Here is a 12,244-nt window from a genome sequence, read left to right on the forward strand (position 1 = left end):
CAGCAATGCCATGGCTTTAAAAATCACTTTCACACCTGATCAGGCAGTGGTGCAGTGGATAGAGCATTGGCCTGGTATACAGAGGATCTAGGCTTGAATCCCTGAGGTTTCAGCATGGGATCACTAGCTTGAGTGCAGGGTCGTTGGCTTGAGCGTGGAGTCATAGACATGACCCTATGGTTGCTTGCTTGAGCCCAAAGGTCATTGGCTTGAAGCCCAAAGTTACTGGCTTGAGCTCAAGGTTACTGGCTTGAGCAAGGGGTCACTTGGTCTCCTGTAACCTCCCAGTCAAGGCACATATGAGAAAGCAATCGATGAACGACTAAGGTGCCACAATGAAGAACTGATGCTTCTCATCTCTCTCCCTTCCTGTCTTTCTATTCTTATCTGTCCTTCTCTCTATTTCTGCCACACACACACAAAAAAATCACTTTCACGAGGATGTTTTATATATCTATATTTCTAAACGTATTTCTGTTTTAGATTCAAATTCCTTAATGTCCATCTTTTCCTTATATATTTGGTCATCCTCTTATGTTTAAAATATTTTAAACATTTCAAATATTATGTCAAAAATTAAAAACATCAAAAGCCTCCGTAAGTCACTCTCTGTTTTCTGTTCCCAAATGTTTTAATGGCTTTCAAATCACTAAGAATTTTCTTGGAAACCTCCCTTTAATTTGTCTTCCCATCAGATTGGCTATCACATTTTGTACATTTTATTCTTTACTATCTTTCTCTTGTGTAACTTCTTCTTGAATTTTGCTATTGCTTCTTGCTTATGACAATATTATAATAGCTTTTTAAGTAGCCTTCTGCCTCCTGTCTTTCCTCATTCTACCTGATTGTCTCTTGCTGTCAGATTGGTCTCTCTAAAGCTGAAAGATGTGCAAAAACTTGCCTTTGCGTATAAGATAAAGTCTGGTGGTCTTAAGCAGATTTACGACCTTATTTAATCTGGCTCCATTTTAGCTTCCCAATATTTTGTGTGTCCTATGATCATCCAATCATAATGTTAGTTGACACAAGTTTAGTGGTTTTCTCTTTATCTTTATTCATCTTTCTAAGCTATTACTGCCCTTTCTGCAAGTTCATTTACCCCAATGATATCCTTTTCTTCTGCAGGTGAATACCATGTACATTATGAAGACCTGTTAAATCCCCCACCATGAAGACAGTGTATGTAATACACACCATTTTAAGCCAGGCATTTTGCACTAAGTTTCTATGTGCATTATTTTGCTGAAAGCAATATTTTTAATTACCCTTATCTACACAGAAAATTATCTGTATGACTTTTATGGCAGTTATTACACTTTGCTGAATTTCACATCAATTTCTATGTAGTTTCCTCCCCTCCGAAGAGTAACATCCTTGAGACCAACAGCCATATACAATCCTTCCCCCATGTTTAACATTGCGCTCCAAAGAAAATAAGCAGAAAGTGCATTTACAAGTCTCTTTTTAGTTGATACGGCCTGCTTAAACTATTCATAAATATATATATATATCAATATATGCATATAGATGTAAATATAACAGTTTTGATGAATTACTGCAACTTACTCATCAAAAAAGTAAAATATTCTTCATGTCAGTGTAATTGCCAATCATCAAAGCAACAGGCAAGGATCAACAGGAAATGAAACACTTCTGTTGGGAAAAGATTCTTTAACAAGAATTTCTGCTTCACTGCTGTTACTCTAATATTTGACCATTACCAGGAAAAGAGAAGCTATGCTAAACTTTGCTGTCCTCTGACCTTACCTAAAAAAAGCCAAGAAGAAAGAGAACAATCACTCAGACAAATAAACAGAGGAGCGGAAATCAAGCCCTGAAACGCATGCACATATTCAAATGATATGAGTGACTGAGCTCATTCCCACATTGCTGAGCCAGGCTGCGCACTCTGCTGATGGAAACCTCAGTGCCCTAACTCGCTGAACACTGTCAATGAGAAACACCAGGATCTAGTTGCAGAGGGAATGCCGCCTGGATTCACATGATTACCTTTTTGATTAACTTTCCTACTCCCGTTGCTACCGTTTGTCCCCTGTTACACGCAACTCTCTTGAAGGAAATGATATTCAGTTCTATGAACAGAAAGCTTTTATTTTATTTTTTTTTATTCTTGGTTCCTTTTATGCTCCTTAGATAACATTTATTTACTCCCTAGAGATATTTAAATGCGCTTTTATACAGCAGCATTACTTAAAAAGAAATAGCTCAAATGATTCAGTGGCATTTCTACATATTCTTCAATGTGAGAAAGCAGGTTGTTTGGGCTAAAAAGCTACATAAGCAAATTGCCCAAGCAATGCCAGCTGAAATGCTGGTCGGCCTAGGGGCAATTCTCTTCTTTGTAAGAGGGCTCAAGCAAGGGCTGGCTGCACTTGAACTTGCCTGCTATACCATGTTCCTTTGGGCTTCCCTAGAACTGTCCATGGATTCCCACACTCAAGAGTCCACGATTTGATTTTCCTTTGTGAAGGTGGAAATCGCAGCCATGACAATTAGCAGGGACTGGATTTCAACATGTTAAACAAGGAGCTTGCTCTTTCAAACGTGCCGAATAGGAGACAGTAATGTAAAGAAAAATAAAGCGCAGGTACCCGAGTACAAAGTCAGGACCCTTCCAGAACATAATTATCACTCATAAAGTGTCTCCGGAAGAATATTCGAGCAAACAATTCTAGCAGTGGGTAGGTAATACCATACACCAGGTAATTCCCTCGTGGAGAAACACATTCCAGAAGAAAATGTGAATTGCATCCTCGTTCAGCAGCACTTAGTTGCAGAATTGCAACCTCAGAGTCATGGAAATGGATGAGCACACACAAAACAAAATCCCTACAGAGTTGTTGCTCTAAATTGGTTTAGCATTATAGAATTTTAAAAGTTTAATGATAAATATCTTTCTGCAAGCCCTGTTAAGGAGATGTCAGTACTACTAAAAATCACTTGTTAACCTCTCTTATCTCCGAAACTTGAGAGATGTTTTCCACCTCTCTCCTCAGCTCTGTATCTCCATGGGCTTTTCTGGTCCAGGTATTTTCTCAACACGTATGTCACCTGAATGATGACATACGGGGGCAACGCTTTTTATTACTAAGCAGCATATGATTTAGTTTTTCAAATTAGACTTTAAGTGTCCAAACCAAAACATATCCACAAGAGGCCATTTATTTGGGCAACTTGAGTCTTTAATAACAGCACTTTTACCTCAAAGAATCCAGATTATAAGAACACTACTAAATTCTATGGATGGCTAAGCATGTCATGAGTAAATACTGACCTAATGAGTTAAGTAATTAAATTATTCAATATATATATATTTATCAAAACTCACTGAAATATACATTGAAAAATCTATGTATTTCATCCTGGCCATTTGCCTTCCTATTAAAGAAGGTAACACTATACAACCCTAGAAGCCCTTTCAGAAGCTCTGCTTGCAGTTAATGTTAGGATTTTTTAAATGAGTGCAGATTCCGAGTTAGGGGAGGACAACCTTGGTCTGCGAACCTTAGCTTTATTGAAATTTACCTATTCTTCTTGGCAGATATATTATCCTCTGATTGTTGCTTCTAATTTATTCTCCTAGCTCCCTTAGCTTAAGATGAAGTATGACTGAACTTTCTTCAGTTATAAAGTGTGCTCACACACACACACACACACACACACACACACACCTCCCAAACAACCAAAAACTTTAGAGAATATAAGTCATTTACTTGCTCTTCTAACAAAGTTAGAATGTATGGAGTCAAGGAATTCTTTTATGTTGTTCCAGAGCTAAGAGTAAGGGCCAGAAATCAGAAAGCATTAGAAGGTAGACTTGGGTCTCTACAGAAGAGATATCAAAAACCACATACTGTAAATGATGGACCACCTTACTTCAAGTCCTGTGTCCTCTTCCTGAGGAGGGAGAGCTTCCAACTGGCTTTCTGCCTTCAGAGGCTTTCATTTTCTCATCTGATGGTGCAAGGAGTCATGATGAACACTCAAATGCTTTCACACTTTCACAAAAGTACAGTGAACTCTGCCATACTGAAAACAAATGCCCAATGGAATCATGGAATCTAGGATTTTTATGTTTCCACCCATAATAATTGGGTAAAAAAAGCATGTATCTTCTGATCTTTAGGGTCAATGAGCAACATGGAAATGGTTTCATTGCTATGTGGTAATACTAATAATTATAGTTAATATTTGTTTTGTATTTATGGTCAGGTGCTGTTCTAAGTACTTGCTATGTACTGTTAATATTCCCTCTGTGCAAAGGCTCTGTATAGCATGTTACATTACAAAGAAGGAGTCTTTAAGTGAAATGAAGTAGCTTACCTCAGGCTTAGCAGCATATTTGTGGTGGAGCTAGGGTTTTAAAATATTATATATACACCATACAGTGCTGCATAAGAGTGATACATAGGAACATTCTTAGTTACAGCAAAGAACTGGAAATTATTCAATATCTATCAATAGAAGAATTGATAAATAAACTCATATAGATGTATATAGGCCTTCAATTATACAGAGTGGGACAAAAATAGGTTTACAGTTGTGAGTATGTCGAACACAGTTTATTCTTGTATTATTATTTATTAATTATGTATTATTTTTCCATAAGAAAAACCGTAAAGCTAATTTTGCTCCATCTCTATAAAGTATGGTAATTTTTATATATAATTCATACATGGAAAACAAAGCAACGTGGTTTTTAGAGATGCATATAACTTCTATAAATGGTAATAAAAAATATAATACAATAAATCCCATTTCCTTTTTATATTATTTCTTATTCCATCTCAAATAGTTCCCTAGCTAACTTTGTGTTTATATTTCTTATATTTAAGCTTTTTACAACTAAGAAAGAAATAATAATTGCTGTTTTTATTTATTATATTATAATTCTTATAATACATTTTAATGATGTTTAAGTTTATAATGAGCAATATAAGTAATAAAGTAAAAATTTAACATCAACTATCAGAAATTAAGCACATATAACATTGTTAAATAAAATTATGTGGCAAGTTCCTTTGCTACTAATAAATGTCAATCAAAGCCTGATATAGAATCACTTAATCTAAATTTTTCCCCGGGCCACATATCTTGACTAAACTCTTGAGAACACCCTTCTTTTCCATATCTTGTAATTTATTCCCTGCAACTAGATTGTTACTTTGATCATAATTCTAAAATTGAGGGTCGGGCTTACTCTCAGAAGTCTTGACATGGGCGCCAACCATCTTTTGCCAGCCATTATTGAATCCATTTATTTGCCGACTTGAATTCTGAATATTGCTTGTTGCCATCTACTTCTGTGAATGAACTCTGATCATCAGCCAGGAAACACGTGTCACCTGTCATCTACCTGTCTGATTGAGTCACGGCCTGCTTTACTAACATACTATCATATAGTTCATCTGGGTTTCCATCATTTAAAGCAAAAAAAAAAAACCAACACCACAATTGCTGGAATATAGTAGCAGAAATGAGAGCTGGCTGAATAATCAGCATTTTTTCAAGAAAAGAAGCAAAAGGTGTGAAAGAATAAACGCGTTCAGCAGGAGAAAATGAATTGCTCCCACCTACTGTCAGATATAGTTATACTCCCTGCAGCATTTCTTCAGTCATTCAGTTGACCAACATTTAGAGATTCTTGAATGTCTTTAGCACTGGAAACACAGAGACGAAGAGCATAAGGCCCATTCATAATGCATCCTCTCAAGATGCTCACTAATTACTGTATGATTTCGAAGATAGAGAATAGAGCCAGGAATGGGGCAGAGATGGGGTTTAGACCAAGGAGAAAATAACATAAGATAATTATGAATTAAATAAAGTTGATTCAAAATGAAGGAGATGACAGTGGACAGGTAAGAATGGGAATAGGGTATGAAATTTTAAAAGTTTTTCTAATTTTGAGTTACTAGCAGAGTAGATTACCTTGCATGTAATAGATTATGAAAAAAATATAATAAAAAAATGAGTATTACACAGTTTACTCTCTAACTTAATTTTCTTCTTTGTAATATAACAAAGTTTATCTCATTTACATATACAAATGTTGCTTTTGGAGTCTTTTGGAAATAAAATCTATTATTGTTACATTTCAGGAACTAAAATTTCTTATCTTCTATTTTCAATGAAAATAAAACAAATAAGCAAAATACCAGTTAAGCTATGAATTAAAATAATAAAAATACACTGTATCTACTGATGCAAATGACATGTATAACACCTTATGAAGTTTTTTTATCTGAGCAATTCTTAAGGTTTTGTTTCGTTCAACTTCAAGGAATTGAAAGCATATGAATCCAGATGACAATTTCCCTGAGAAGGAAAAATCCCAGGTGAAAGTTCACTTACACTCCTTATGATCATGGAATGATACCTGCCATGGGAACACCCATCACTACCATACACACTTTACTAAATGTGTCAGCAATAATTACACACCACATGTTAAGATCATTTGTATGCCAAGAAAATCCTCATCCTCAAAGAACTTAAAAAAAAAAACCCACACATTTTAAAATAATAAACCGCCTCTCATTTTCCTTTATTAAAAGATTATCTGATGCCAGATACTTGTCATTTAGTTGCATCTTAATTACATGGCAGGACCACCATTTGGGGAATTATATCCTAATAGTATGCTCACCTACAAGTAATTTGCACGCCACCTGCTCTTTGGCTGCCTGGATGACATCAGCCACAGCAACAGCAAAGAGGGAAAGTGTTATTTAGAAGCATAGATGTCCTCTGAGGTCGTGCTGAATTGATGCTACAAAAAAAGCTAAGGACAAGCACATCTCTTACTGGAAGGGATGCCATCACCATGTTTTCTGCCACAAGAGACACAGATTCCTAAAGAGCCTCATCGATCACTCAATGAAACGTGACCTGGATTCTAATTTTCTTCTACAAATATCTGCTTTGAAATATCAGAAAAGCTGTTGATTCTTTCTTTCCTGGTCTCCCTATCTCAAGAGTTGAGGATACAATCTCCCACGTTGCAAGGGTGTAATTAATTAGGGTGTAAGTGTTTTCCAACCTGTGGATGAAGGTAACAGGTGCACATTACCATTTGAAAGAGTGATTCATGTCATCAGGACTAACTGCTGACTAGGGAAGCTTAAATCAACCCTATTTGAAGTTGTATTATTTTTTAAACGCTGACAGAGAATCCACACTTATATACAGCATTGCACAGATAAGACACGCTCCCTGCCCTTGGGGGCTGCCATTTCAGTGAAACAGATGGCGAGATTACCAAATGAATGGGAAAGCCATGGGTAGGAAAATGATGATAGACTTTTACAACCCTAAAAAAAACTTCTGCAATAGCATTACCAGTAGGAAAATGAAGCTTAGATAATAGCAATTTTTCAATTCCGATGTTTATCTGAATTGTTTTGAAAAGGTACGGAGCAGCTTGGCATCAACTGTACTCATCCTAAAAATATGTTTTTAAAATAGGCATCGTCAACTCATGCTAATATTTACAATCAATTGTGAAAATTAAATACCTAAATCAACTCACGCAATGGCTGTTTATATTATACTTATCATTAAAATACTTATCATAAATTGTTATGTCCTTTTTAGATTAAATAAACTGTTCTTTGCTCCTGGAATTGTGTATGAGAGGGGATAATTTTCTATGAAAAGTAACACTTTAATGCAGTGCCTTTGAAGGCCAGGCCCAATTGGGTAGAAAGTAAGGGAAAGGGTAGAAAGAAAGAGAAAGGGAAGGCGTTGGGGCATAAAGATACATGGGACCGCTGATGGGAAAGAAAGAATGATTTTCTTAAACTGGAATTATGCCAGTTACAAAAAAGGAAAGTCCGTTCCGTGAGCTTCTAGGGTGAAGACTTGAGATTTCACGGTCCGTGTTAGAATGCGGAGGAACAGAACAGCGTGAGAACTACCAGGATGACATAGTGGAGTTGGGTTATTTTTATTCTGAATGGAAAAAAATCTGGATAGGTTTTAACATAAAAAGAAAAAAGCTACAAAAAAAAGCTAGCAAATGAAGATGAGAGTGACTATGAAAGAGGAGAGAAGAGCTTTGGAAGCACAGGAAGGGGGATACAAAGGATAGCATGAAAAAAATTTTTAAAAGTAGAATTTAATCCATGCGATTATTAAGTTGGCTATGCAAGTATGAAGCAAATATCTGAATCAACAGAACTGTAGAAAGCTTAACATGCTGAACTGAGGCTTCGAAGAAGATGTAGATTCCAATTGTATAATGTGATAAAATTGGAGTTAGTCTCTAGAGGCAAATTCTAAAACAAAATATACTTTTGATGGTTTTCTCCACTGTATATTCCTTTTAACCAATTTTTTTATTTTTTAAAAAATATGTACTAATATATTACTTTTATTATTTGAGCAAGAATTCTCCAATCTTAGTCTTTCTTTCTCATCAAGTATGAAAAGACATTATAATTTCAAGCAATATTATGTAGTTCTATTAGGTTTCTGCCCCTAATCTGATGACTCTATTAGTAGACTGCGTAAGTTATCATTCGTGGGGCCCGCTACTAAAAGACTAAATCCAGTAACATTTATATGTTGATTAAATGTTAAAATGCATTTCTATTAACTTTCATGCCATCAAGCTAAAAAAAAATAGAGTGGACTGGTGAAATAAATATAATTTGCATTTTGCATTTGATGCTTGCATTTTGTATTTTGGGGAAATTGTTTTGGAAGAAAAATCAGGTAATATTACTTCGAAGTTATATTTTTTGAATTCCTACCATCACATAATTAACATTATGTTAACCATGCTTTCTATGCTGAATTAACTGGCAATGGAAGACAAGAGAGAAGAATTACAAAGGAAAATAATAAACACTATTATGCACATAAATGCCAATGAAGCACAGTTTTGATAATAAGGAAACAGCTATGATATGAAATTTATTTGTTATTTATTATTTCTCTTAAATAGATTCAAAGATCAAATATTACTTTATGGCAAAATTTGATCATTCAATCTCATATAAAAGTGAACTGTTTTAACATGTTCATTTAAGTTTTAAAACAATTTATTAATTTATTTATATTTAACATGTGTAAAAGTCAAAGGTTCAAAATGACATGCATTATTTCCTAAGTCCACTAATATTTATATTTTTATGAAAGTTATATAATTTCTTGAAAGGGAATATGAACCATGTTAGAACTCTCTCAAAATATGACATTATATGTAATGTACACATATACAACTTTATAATTAGAAGCCAAACCTTTCAAGAAAGATGCATTATCTGATAAAAAAAAGTTTCTTTGATCTTGAGAGTTTATCATGACTTGACACATACCAATAATTATAAACAAATAATTTTACTAAGGCAGATATAACAAAGGTTTTTTAAAAGGTTAATTGAAGTGAAATAAGTAACCATACAGAAACTAGTTAGCCCTGTACAGATATTATACAGTACTTATGTGTAATTAAAATAATCATAAAATGCCATAAAATAATTAAATATTTAATGGAGAAACGTCATGCCAGAATCATGAAAGGCTTAAGCTAGAGCTCTAGCACTTATCCAAGGAAACAATCTCTTACCCTTTTGTAAATAAGTTTGAGGGAACCTGGCACGTAATATGAACATTTCCCCAAGGAGTTATTTGATTATGTTTTTACTTGATTTGTTCATTCTTTACACTAATTAGGGAAGGGCTATTTAAAAAGAGTGAAGCATATTAAATACTTGAAATAATATTGTTTGAAAAACGTAAGGTATTTTTTACATTGTATTATATCGGATGTGAAATATTTTTAGTAAGTGATATTGGGAAGGCCAACAACTAAGGAACCAAAGTGCTTTAATCTGGCCTCGAAGTCGCCGTAAACTATCTGTCTAGCCTTTGCTTATTTCCTACTCTGGCACATGGCCTACGCCTCAGGCAAGCTATGCCATTTGGGATTCCCCACAGGTGCAAGCTTTTCCTTCGCAGCTGTTCTTCCCTCTACTTGGACTGTTCCTTATTCCAGGGTTTCTCAATCTTAGCACTACTGACTGTGCTGGATCATTCTTGCTTATGGTGGGCTGGGTTTTTTTTTTTCTTTTCGTTATCCCAATAACTGTTTTCATGTTCATGGTGGTATTGATAACATATTCTTTTGTATTTATTTTCAAACTTATTTCAGTTGCATTTTCAGCTTTCCTAAAAATTGAAACCTATAAAACGGTAATGTGCGTCATTTGCGAAGTGTGAGCTCTATATACACTGTTTCTTAGAGATAAAACACAAGGGGTGAAGCAGGCAAGGAGGGACCATACTTGGGGATACACAATAATTTAGCTCTGTGGCAGCCACTGTAATTATCTGGAAAAGCAGAAAGATGAGAGAATGACCCTCAACGAAGAAAGTAACTAAATGTCATCTTCACATCATTTCTTGTGAGTAGAAGCCAGTCATGGAGACTTGTTAGCCCATCCCAGTTGGCTAAATAGGTCTAAGTTGGCACCAATAATTATGAGAACATATTCAGGTATAATTAGATTTCTGACACAAAGCCTGAGTATATTCAATATCACACACAAGTGACAGCATCTACTAGAAAACTTAGCATGTATTAATTAAAACACTGTAAATCAACTTTTATAAAATATTACAAGTAATAGATGCCCCATGCGCTAAGTCTAAGTCACAGAAATGTTGTAGTTCCTACATGTCTTCTAGGTTCTGTACATACATCTAAGAATGATGCTCAGGACTCAGAGAAGCTAGGTTTTTCATTTAGCAGAAACCATCTTATCACCTATGGACCCATGACCTTTGGATTTCTGTATTTACTCTAATTTCTTGACTTTCTATCTTTCAGTTTTTTGACTCATAATCAGCTTTTTGTTTTCCGTTGTTTGCTGGCAAAGCTTCTTTCTCTCTGATATTTCTAGTTCCAAAAAGATGGTATTTGTTTTTCTTACACTTAGATTAGGGATGCATCCTCTCCTACTAAAATTTATATCCATAGAGAGTTACCTCTACTTATTAACAATATGATTTTATTCACCCAGTGAAAATTGGTTATGAGCTAAACAAATATGTTGCTTGCACTACACACTTCCAACCATCTCTAAGCCTACATCTCCTGTGGATCTTGTCTTGCCGATTATAGGATGTTTAGAGCATTCTTGATATTTGTTCACTAAATGCCAGTTTTATTCCCCTAGTAGTGATGAACAAAAATGTCTCCAGACATTGCCAAGTGTCCCATTGAGGAAAAGGGAACACAGATCAAAATTGCTCCCTGTTTGGAATCACTGTTTAATTCCTTAATATATACTTGGTTAAATCTTAATCATCCTTCCCCTTTCAGACCTCGATCAAATATGATCTTTCCATCCTCCTTACTCTACTAACCACTTGAATCTTATTCAAGCAATCTTATACTTCTATATATTACATGTATTTATGTTCAAATCTTATGTACAACATTGAAATAAAATTTATGTGAACACTGAACTCATGCATTTTCTTTCTTGGATATCCATGATGGCTTTCTTGGGATAAGCCCCTATACCTCTTATTTCTCAGTAATTGTCATGTATTTAATTATATAATATTCAATATTATTATGACCACTGTGTTCGTAGCCTCTACATCATTATTTACACGATAGATTTCAAAAAGATAAAATATGATTAATATCAACCAATCTGAAAAGTGGTATTGACAAGTTCTATTTCCTTTTCTTGTGTGTAAAACTGGAGAGTAAGTCTTTTCTGCTGGATTCAGTAATGGTCTTGTTGTCTTTTCTCTCTGCAGATAAAGTTCATTACTAAACAAATTAGCTTTTCAATTACTGCTGCTAAGCCATCAGTAATTGGAATTCACTGAAACTTGTCTTTTTTTTAGTTGTTCTTTTCTAAGCACCAACAATTTAAAATAAGATGAAATTATGCTGCTCAGAATTATATATATATATATATATATATATATAATTTCATATATATATATATATATATATATATATATATATATATGAAATGTAATTTGGATCTCAGCCTGAAGAAAAATACTTTGGATAACCAATGTAGACTTTTCTTTCTTTCTTTCTTTCTTTCTTTCTTTCTTTCTTTCTTTCTTTCTCTCTCTCTCTTTTTTCTTTCTAAGCCTGTGGTTAAGCCTGGTTAATGTTTGGATAGACTTCTTAAATAGTATAAAACATTGGGCTATAATAGGTAGCAAAGCAAATAACTATGGTCTT

General features: G+C 34.5%; 1 protein-coding gene across 6 annotated transcripts in view; it reads right to left on the reverse strand.

Moving 5' to 3' along the window:
- PCDH7 (protocadherin 7) overlaps positions 1-12,244 on the reverse strand; it is a 421,790-nt gene that overhangs the window by 101,250 nt on the left and 308,296 nt on the right. The window lies entirely within an intron of this gene.

This window comes from Saccopteryx bilineata, chromosome 5 (assembly GCF_036850765.1).
Source record: "Saccopteryx bilineata isolate mSacBil1 chromosome 5, mSacBil1_pri_phased_curated, whole genome shotgun sequence".
NCBI lineage: Eukaryota > Metazoa > Chordata > Mammalia > Chiroptera > Emballonuridae > Saccopteryx > Saccopteryx bilineata.